This window comes from Tupaia chinensis, unplaced genomic scaffold (assembly GCF_000334495.1).
Source record: "Tupaia chinensis unplaced genomic scaffold, TupChi_1.0 Scaffold000532_1, whole genome shotgun sequence".
Lineage (NCBI taxonomy): Eukaryota > Metazoa > Chordata > Mammalia > Scandentia > Tupaiidae > Tupaia > Tupaia belangeri.
Genome location: NW_006160045.1, coordinates 1,655,146 through 1,666,142, shown reverse-complemented (window position 1 = coordinate 1,666,142; position 10,997 = coordinate 1,655,146).

Sequence of the window (10,997 nt, the reverse complement as noted above, 5' to 3'; positions counted from 1 at the left end):
AAGAAGATACATTATAATTTTTAGGGTCACCAGAGAAAGAACAAAAATTAAATGTATAACCTCTAAGTTAGTAAAGGGGGGAATGAGCGATTGGCAAAATATATGGAGGCAAAATAAAATGTTTTATTATAAAGCATTTACATTAAATGTGGGTAGACTAGGGACCAGCAGATGGCGTAAGTGTTATGTCTCTGGACTTCCACATAGTTGACCTTGGCTCGAGTCCCAGACCCAGTGGCTTAAAACTCACACGGGGCGTGTGTGCTCAAAATCCTGAGAAGACAATGGAGGAGGAGAGATTGTAGCATGGCCATCTCCTCTGGTGGAGTGATTTCTCACTTTCTGTCTCTCTGCCTCTCCGGTGAGCACAAGCACCCTACAGCAAAAATCTCTCTAACAAAAAGAAACCCGTGAATGAACTGTAATTCCAAAATAACTTTTTTTTAGAGGTTTTTGCCACAGGGCACATAGACTTGGGGCGGGAAGGGGAGAGCAATAGTGAGAGGGAAATTGAGAAATTACCCCTCAGGGGGATGACCGCACCATAATCCCTCCACCCCCTTCTCCTCCTGGGATTTTGGGTATGCATGCACATATGCCTGGCATGTTTTCCTTTTGAGAGATTTTTCCTATAGGGCATGTGTGCTCACCAGAAAGACAGAGACAGAGAAATAGAAAGCAAGAAATCACCCCCCAGGGAGGATGGACACACCACAATCCTTTCTCTTCTCCTCTCAGGATCTTGGGCATGCACGCACATGCGCCTGGTATGAGTTTAAGTCACTGGGTCTGGGACTCGAACTGCATCAACTACATGGGAGTCCAGAGACATAGCCATTACACCAACTGCTGGTCCCCCTGGCATGATTTTTAAGCCACCAGGTCCAGGAATCAAACCACAGTTGGCCATGTAGAAGTCCAGTGATGTAACCACTACACCATCTGCTGGCACCCAGAATAACGTATATAAATTTATATTTTCATCCAATAGTAAGAGACATGTAGGCTCAGAGTAAAAAAGTGAAAGAATGTGTACCATACCAATACTCATTTCCCTCAAAATTATATTACTATATTAATATCTGACTAAATTAGCCTTTAGGTAAAAAGCATTATAAGTGCTAAAGGAAACTTTATCAATCATTTTGATATAACAATTCAAATTGTTAGAACAAAAGCAAGGCAGAGTTTGTAAAAGCAAATCTGAAATCTTGTATAGTGACTGGGCAGTACACTTTATGTAAATTAATTGGCTTATTGGTATCCTCTAGGAAATACCTGCAGTTAACTAAATTAACATTTAACTCCTTGAGACCAGGGAGAGCACACACTGTGGGGAACTGTAAGGCATTCAGCAAGAGGAGCCAGGAAGGACTTCCAGAATTTAGGCTCATCTTAAGTAATTTGGAGAGGGTTTAAGGCAGGAGGGCTCTGCTCTGGAATAGAGGTCAGGAAGAAGGGATAATTCTATGACTTGTTTTTTTCATAGTTCTGTTATTTAAAAAATTTTGTCACGGGGACCAGCAGATGGTGTAATGGTTACATCACTGTACTCTCACATAGTCGACCATGGTTTGAGTCTCAGACCCAGCAGCTTCAAACTAATGCCAGGCACATGTGTGTGCATGCCCAAAATCCCTAGAGGAAAATGGAGGAGAAGGGATTGCAGCATGGCCATCCTACCTGAGGGGAAGGTGATGTCCCACTTCCTGTCTCTGTGCCTCCAGCAAATGCACATGCCATATAGCAAAAATCTCCCTTAAAAAAAAAAAGTTATAGTGTGTGCTTACCAGAGAGAGAAAGAGCAAAACTCTCCCCACCCCCAGGAAGGATGGCCACACCACAATCCCCTCTTTATTCTCTTCTCAAAGTGTTTGGGCACACATGTGCATGTGTTCAGCATGTCTTTCAAGACATGAGATCCAGGACTTGAACCTCGCAGTTGGCCATGTGGGATCCAGCCACCTTGTCCATTATGCCATGGGCTGGTCCTCTTCATAATTGTTATCTACAAGGTAGGAAGAACAGTTGTAGCTAAGGTAAAATTGGTCAAAAAGCAGCAGTCACACATTAGCTAGGATCAGGAGATGCTTGGTCATTTTCGTGGTTTGGATATCATTCTTGCATTTATCTGGGTTTCAATGTGATTTCAGAGTGGGTCTTGGTTTTGTCTAGACCCATCACTGTTATGGAGTGGTCTTGTCGGATGTCTCTGCTCTGTGAATTTTTTTTTTTTTTAGAGGTTTTTGCTATAGGGTGCGTGTGCTCACCAGACACAGAGAGAGAGACAGAGAGACAGAAAGCGTGAAATCACCCCCCAGGGGGGATGGCCACACCACAATCCCTTCTCCTCCATTCTCCTCTCGGGATCTTGGGCGTGCACGCACACACGCTTGGTGTGAGTTTAAGCCACCAGGTCCAGGACGCGAACTGTGGTCGACTACGGGGGAGTCCAGTGACATAGCTGTTACACCAAATGCTGGTCCCACCTGGCGTGAGTTTTAAGCCACTGGGTCCAGGACCCGAATCGTGGTCGACCATGTGGGAGTCCAGTGACATAGCCATTATGCTAACTGCTGGTCCCTGCTCTGTGAAATTTTTATGTCTGAAAGGAGAATACCGCAGCCTGGCTGCATGGCTAGGCCAACTCCTGGCTATAAGGGGACTGCTTACCTCATTCTTGGGCTAAAAATCTATCAAGGAGAGTAGACTGAGCCAGACAGTCATCAGGGTGGGCAATTTCAGTTGTTAGTGGTTTTGCTAAGAAACTACATGATTTCAGCGGCAGAGTAGTCTCTACTTGTTCCTATCTTTGTCCTTCTACCTTAGTTAGGCCACCTCTGCACCATTCCCTCAGAAAGATATTTTGATTTTGCACAATGTGTTTTTTGAGATGTCATTTCTCTGTAACTTTACATTTATAAGGTTAGAGACAAGTTTGCTAAAGCAGGAGGTTTGATTTTGAGGGGGCTCAAATGAATTTGCAAAGATCTAATACTAGGACCAATTTCTACAAAATGTCTTTATTCATACTTTCCATGTTCCCCGTGAGCATGAATCATTGACTCAATTGCAACAGTCTTAAAGTATAGCACCTCAACCAGGTGCTAGTGAGTGAACTATTTTAATACCCACTGATGAAAGACATCCTCGAGGGAAAAATAAATTTAGTGTCTTTTCCCATCTTTTTCAGTTCAAATGTCTGTTTAAAATGTTGTGGCTGCAAGTTGACAGCTGTGACTAATTTTATTGTTACCAGAAATTCTCTTTCCCCCTCTCCTGGTTTTCATTTCCCTCCTGACCGTTTGAGTCTTTACTCCCAGTCCCTGGTCCCATGGTTCACCTGGGCCACTGACTCCCTTTGGGATGACCTCATTGGATCCTCCAGTTACCATGGCGGCACCAGGGATTTGGAGGACGGTGCTTTTCTTGGTGTTTTGTTGCTTTTGCGTCTTGGTAGTTCTTTCCTTTGAGGTGAGGTGCTTCATCCAGGATCCTTTTGGTTAGCATTCACATCAAAAATGCTTAATTTTCTAGCTACTATTTTCCTTATATCTATACGTATACCTCACTTCCTCTAAATGCTTACTTTCCAGAGGATTTAGATATACCCATTGAGAGATTTAAAGCTGCTTTGGGCCTTTAAATATTTATTGGCTAATGATACACTGCTAAGCCATTTCTAAACCCTCCAAAGCTAGGTGGTGCCACCTACTGGTAGTGGTTCACTCCAGCTTACTCATAGAGAAAATTTTGGAATCCTGTAACTGGTTGGAATTTTGTGACTCTGGAAAACTCTGAGGACTCTAGGGTCCACAGCTCCTGGTCCCCTAAGATTGGCTGCTTTGCTCTTTCCCCACCTTGCCATAATTCCCCTCTATGTTTCCCTGTGGCCTGAGTAAGATAAGAAATTTAAGATCCTGGGAACCAGCAGTTAGCGTAATGGCTATGTCGCTGGACTCCCACGTAGTCGACCGCAGTTCGCGTCCTGGACCTGGTGGCTTAGAACTCATGCCAGGCGCATGTGCGTGCGTGCCCAAGATCCCGAGAGGAGAATGGAGGAGAAGGGATTGCGGCGTGACCATCCCCCCTGGGGGGTGATTTCTCGCTTTCTGTCTCTCTGTCTCTCTCTGTCTGTCTGCCAAGCGCACGCGCCCTATAGTGAAAATCTCTCAAAAAAAAAAAAAAAAAGAAATTTAAGATCCTGATATTGTATGTAGGTTAAGAGTAGGAGTGAAGGCTCATCTACCACATATTTAAATAGTTAATAGTTTAAATCAAACTAAAAACTTAAATAAAATATGTTATGTGCTTCTGTCTTAAATAACATACCTTGATAACAACCTGGAAAGTCATGTTTGAATTTAGAACTATTTGACTCCTCAGCGTTCTGCGTTAGAGTGTAGTGGCAGGTGGCTGAGGAAGAGCTTGCCACAGTCCGGTCTTGGTCTCCTACTCTCTGCCTTACCTCCCAGCTCGAGCCTACCACATTAGGTGTCTTGTTCAAACAGGGAAGGGGCCCAGGTAGGCCCTGGAAGTAGACTGTGTTAATTTGAGAAGGACTTGACTTTCATGATATAATCATCTCAAAAGACCCCACATTTTTGTTTGTTTGTTTGCTATATGGTATGTACACTTGCTAGGAAGAGATAGACAGAGAGGAAAAGTCAGAAATAACCCCCAAGAAGGATAGCCATGCCATAATCCCTTCTCCTCGATTATCTTCCCTGGATTTGGGGCATGCACACACATGCACAGTCAGTGTGATTTTCAAGCGGCTGGGCTTGGGACTTGAATGGCAGAGTTGGCCACATGGGATCCAACCACCTGAACTTCCATGCCATCTGCTGGCCCTACTCCCACCTTTTGCTACCACCACCGTGGGAGTTAAGTTTCAAGATGTGAGTTGAGGGTGGGGAGGCACTAATATTCAGACCATGGCACCCATAAGGTAAATACTTTTATTACCTATATTTTAAAAATGAGTAACCTAAGACACCATGATTTTCAAGGTCATTTAAATATGAAAGGACATTTTAACTTTTTTTTTTTACCTGTGACATGCTAATAGAAGTTCCCATCTGGGGAACCAGCAGTTAGCATAATGGCTATGTCGCTGGACTCTCACATAGTCGACCACGGTTCGCGTCCCAGACCCGGTGGCTTAAAACTCATGCCGGGGCGTGTGCGTGCGTGCCCACGATCCTGAGAGGAGAACGGAGGAGAAGGGATTACGGCATGACCATCCCCCCTGGGGGGTGATTTCTCGCTTTCTGTCTCTATGTCTCTCTCTGTCTGGCAAGCGCACGCGCCCTATAGCAAAAACCTCTCCAAAAAAAAAAAAAAAGAAGTTCCCATCTGTGTATTGTGATCAAATGAAATTCTGAGTCTTTTTTTTTTTGAGAGATTTTTTTTTTTTTTTTTCAGAGAGATTTTTGCTATAGGGCGTGTGTGCTGGCTGGAGAGAGAGACAGAAAGTGAGAAATCACCCCTCAGCAGGATGGCCATGCCACAATCACTTCTCCATTCTCCTCTTGGGATTTTGGGCACGCACGCACACGTGCCCAGAATGAATTGAAGCCACTGGGTCTGAGAATTGAAATGTAATAGACTATGTGAGAATCCAGTAATGTGACCATTATGCTATCTGCTGGTCCCAGAATTCTGAGTTTTCTTATTGACAGATCATGATAAGAACTCTGGTAATGGACAACCTAATTGACTTGCATGTGGTTCTTTTCACAATAGATTGACACATAAACACATCTGGTAACAATAGCTTATGGAGCTCAGTGTGAAAAGAAAATGGATGGCCCTTTGTTAAAAAGTTATGAAGAGTTTCAAGATAGCAATAGCAGAGCCTTAAGCCAAGGGGCCCTTCTAAGTGCAGGGCCTTGTGTGACTTTCCAGGTCATAGGCCATGAAGCTGGCCCCTAGCTTTAAGTATTGGTGAGGAAGAAATTAGTTAGGAAAGGCACCAGGAGAGCCATGATAGAAAGATGATGAGAAGGTCGTGCAAAACCAGCCAGCTATTAGGTCATCAGGGAAGTCACAACATATTTTTCTATGCAAAAATGCATCGTGACCTTTCCAAAATCCCAATAGATTCAGTTTCTTTAAAAATCTAGTTTCTTGGGACCAGCAGATGGCGTAATGGTTATGTTGCTGGACTCCCATGTAGTCGACCACGGTTCAAGTCCTGGATGTGACAGCTTAAACCCCACTCAGGGCACATGTACGTGTGTGCCCAGGATCCCGAGATGAGAATGGAGGAGAAGGGATTGTGGTGTGGCCATTCCCCCTCTGGGATGATTTCTCGCTTTCTATCTCTCTGTCTTTCCAGCAAGCACACAAGCCCTATAGCAAAAATCTCTCTCTCTAAAAATAATCTAATTTCTTTCTCTTTTATTACCTGCCCCTGTGGGAAGACTCCAAATGGGACCAACAATTATAACCTCCCTCACAGGTCATATACAAGAACAATTAGAGTCAGGGATCAAGGGCCAGTCAATTCCTGGCTTTGAAATCTAAAATACCTGGGCCAAGTGAAAACTAAGATAAGTCAATAGGTCCAAAACACATGGAAAATGCTATCGAAAGATTAGCTGGCAGCAAAGGGCCACAATTAGGGTCTAAGGGAACCCATGCATGAGCCTAAATAATATAAGAATTATTGTGATTATTAACCACTACCTCTTTGAAAAAAGCTTTATAAAAACCCATGTGAGGTAGGCAGGAACCCTAGTGGCTACAAAATGGCTAAGTTTTAAGAAGGAGACACAACAGCTCAGCAGCAGCACAAGAAATGGCTTGCAGCAGTGACTTAATGACTGACCTAAAACAAAGGCTTTTTCCTGGTCCTACCGCATTCCAGGACCAAGGTAATGTGTTTTATGCTCTAAAGCTTTTAGACAAAAAGAGTCTCCTGATCATCATATTCACTCCAAAATTAGGAAAATAACCTGACCCATGTACCATGTGACCCCCCACCATGAGGGAAACCATGCACAAGTGCCTCCTGAAAACAAGACGGGATAGTCACTCCTGACCAAGATAAAACCCCTTGCCTCAGTTCCTCCTGGGCGATGCATTTTCCAGGACTCCTCCTGCCTGGGAGCTGTTTTATCCTTCAATAAATTTTGCTTTGCTCTCCTATCTCTGTGTCTGCCTCTCTCTTTGTGAGCATGAAAGAATCAAGTTCATTCCTGTTCCTGCATTGTGTATTAGGTCCACATATCCCAACTTCCCATATCGTTGGGACTTTGTCTACAGTTTTAACAGATAAAGAAATTTATGTGGAAAGTTTAAGTAACTCTACCATGAGTTACTCGAACCGTAGTCAGCCATGTGGGAGACCAGAGCCTTAACAACCATGCCAAATGCAGCCCCTAAATACAATACTTTTCTGAGGTATGGGATGAAAAAGAAGAACAAATAGAGTACAGAGATAGACCAAAATTTAAAACTCAAGTGTGAGGGCTGGCAGGTGGTGTGATGGTTGAGACATTGGACTCCCACATGGCCAACAACAGTTCAAGTCCCAAACAGCCGCTTGCTTTCTCACTCTCCCTTTCTGTCTGTCTCTGGTCAAAATTGAAGACTAATGGGACCAGCAGTTAGCGTAATGGCTATGTCGCTGGACTCCCACATAGTCGACTGCAGTTCACGTCCCAGACCTGGTGGCTTAAACTCACGCCAGGCACATGTACGTGTGTGCCCAAGACCCCGATAGGAGAATGGAGGAGAAGGGATTGTGGCATGGCCATCCCCCCTGGGGGGTGATTTCTTGCTTTCTTTCTTTCTCTCTCTCTCTCTCTCTGTCTGGCGAGCACACACACCCTATAGCAAAAACCTCTAAAAAAAAAAAAAGAATAATGATAATAAATAAAAAATAAAAGTAAATACATTTTTAGAAAAAAATTAAAAAATAAAATCCAGGTCTGAGTGATTATTAAGCATGGTTGAGCTCTTTGCAAGACACCATGCCTTATCCGTGTATGACACCAGGTCATGTATATGCTCAAATCGTACTCATGGAATTGATTGTAATTTGAGCTGGAAGCAGGATGGAAAGAGAGGGCATGTAAATAGGGTATTTTTCTTTTTCTTCTTCTTTTTTTTTTTTTTTTCATAGAGCACATGTGCTCACAGGAGAAAGACAAAGGAGAAAGACAGAGAGAGAGAAAACAAGAAATCACCCCTCTAGAGGGGATGGCCATGCTGCAATCCCTTCTCCTCCATTCTCTTTCTGGGATTTTGAGCACACACACATACATATGCCCAGCATGACTTTTGAGCCACCAGGTCCAGAACTTGACCCACAGTCAGCCATGTGGGAGACCAGATCCTTAACAACCGTGCCAACTGCTGGCCCTTAAATATAGTACTTTTCTGAGGTATGGGATGAAAAAGCAGAACAAGATTGTTCTTGAACACTAGACTTCATGTGACTTGAACCCATCTACTACCAGAGAAACTCAAGCCATCTAGCCCTGGAGAATTTGCAAGAATGTGACCAAGGAACAGGCTCCTATTTGTTGAAGAGCATAAGATGCACACTTAGAAACCTGGTACACCCAACTTAGAGGCTAGTGAAGGGAGATAAGGCAGTGAGCAGGTATGAGAAAGGTTAGGGAGCCCTGGTAGTAAGCCCTATGACGCTGAGAATCAGGTTGATGTATCTGAAAACACAGTCAGACATCTGGCAAACCGAAATCAACAAGCAAGCCTGAGGCTATGAACACTTTTCTTTTTAACTCTTACAGGACAAAACTCAAATCTTTAAGTTTGTGGCTCACACCCTTCCCCATTTCCCACAGAATATCCTGATGATAGGACTCTTGTAGTCTAACACCCATGGGGCCCGAGAGCAGCTAGGGACCCTAGCTCAACTGATATTTTTTCAGATCTCATCCTATGACTTGTGGTGATGTAGAAGAGGGAGAGGGGGTTGCAAATGCAAGCACAGGAGAAATCTGGTTTCCCTCTGTGCTGTAGTCATGGTGTAAACAGGCATCCAGGACCTCACTCTGCACGGCTGCATTCTCTCTCTCTGAGTTCCAAGCAAGTGTCTCACTTACGATCTTGCTTTGTGAGCAGCTGTTATCTGCTCAGCATGCTGTTAGGCAGACTGGGAGTTGGAGAAAAGTAAGCTTGGCCCTTCCACTTGAAGAGTGTAGTGTTACTACAGGGCAGGGACAGCTGTATATAGTCGTCAGAGCAGATTGAAGTTAAAGTAGAGGGGCCAAAGGATGAATTTTTTAATACACAGATTGGAAACAGTGGTTTAAGCATTTGGAAGCTAAATCCTTCTCTCTCATAATATTAAAATAAATTCCAGATGAATCAAAGGTTAAAATGTAAAATAAACAAAATGCTAACAGAAGCATTGTGTGTACAACATTTTATAATCAGACAGTAGAATAGTTTTCTTTTTTCTTTCTTTTTCTTCTTTTTTTTTTTTTTTTTGTCTTATAGTGTACATGCTTGCCAGAGAGAGAGAGAGAGAGAGAGAGAGGGAGAGAGAGAGAGAGGCAGAGACAATAAGAGGGAAAGTGAGAAATCATCCCCTGGGGGGATGGCCAGGCTACAATCCCTTCTCTTTCATTCTTCTTCTGAGATTCTAGACATGCACACACATGTGCCCAATGTGAGTTTCAAACCACTAGATCTGGAACTTGAACTGCAGTCAGTCATGTGAGACTCCAGTGATGTAGCCACTGTGCCATCTGCTGGCTCCTGGAATAATTTTTTACACAAGATTTAGATCCCAGAGGCCACAAAGAAAAAGACTGAGAAATTTGATCTCATAATAATTTTTAAACTTCTATAAGAAAAGGCCAACCATAAACAACATAAAAAGGCAAATTTTCACAGTATTCATAGCAGACAAGTTTCTCTAATATACAAAGACTCTTCCAAAACAATAGAAAAGTGATGGATCCCTTCCCACTTCCAAAGAAGCAGAATTCACTAATGAGAAAGTACAAATTGCCAATAAACACTGGACATGACACTGAAAGACAAAAGCCATGGAGAGTAAACACAGGGGCAATTTTCTGCCTCACACACTGATAAATATTTTAAACGATTTGTATTTCCAGTGTGGATGATGAAGTGGGGTGTAGATGTCCTATGTGAATATAAACTAGAACAATTTTGTAAAAAGAAACTTTAATATGTTGTATCCCTAAACCCAGCAGTTGCACTTCTAGAAACTATTCCATACCAATACCACTGCAAATCCATAAAGACAAAAGCATAAAAATGTCATTCATAATAAACAGCGTTATGAGTCAAGACCTACTGAATGGTTCTATAAACACTATTTTATCATCACTTAATACAACCACTAAGTCGATGTACTACTATTAATGTTCCTTTACAAATGAGTAAAACTGAGCTGTAGGGACCAACAGATGGTGTAATGGTTACTGAACTTCCATGTAGTTAGCCGCGGTTCAAGTTCCAGACCCAGTGGCTTAAAACTCATGCCAGGTGCATGTGTGTGCATGTCTGAAATCCCAAGAGGAGAATGGAGGAGATAGGATTGGTATGGCAAGCCTCTCTGGGGGGTTGATTTCATGCTTTTTGTCTTTCTGTCTCTCCGATGAGCACATGCACCCTATAGCAAAAATTCCTCTAAAAAGTATATCAATCAATCAATAAAGCTGAGATTTTAAAAAATAAAAGCACGCTTGAAGTTATTTCATTTGTGATGCATAAACCCTGGTCAGTGCTTGCTCGAAAACATTTGCAGCCTTGTTCCAATATCGAACATCATGGGTAGGGCTAAGTTCACTAACAAGAAGTAGATGAAGTAAATTATGACTCGTCCAGACAAAGCAATGGTACCCATTTATAAACTGGAATGAGGTAGATTTATATATATGAAAAAAGTCAACAAGATATATAACCTAAGAAAAGCAAGAGTTTTTTTTTTTTTTTTTGAGAGGTTTTTGCTATAGGGCACGTGCGCTCGCCAGACCGACAGACCA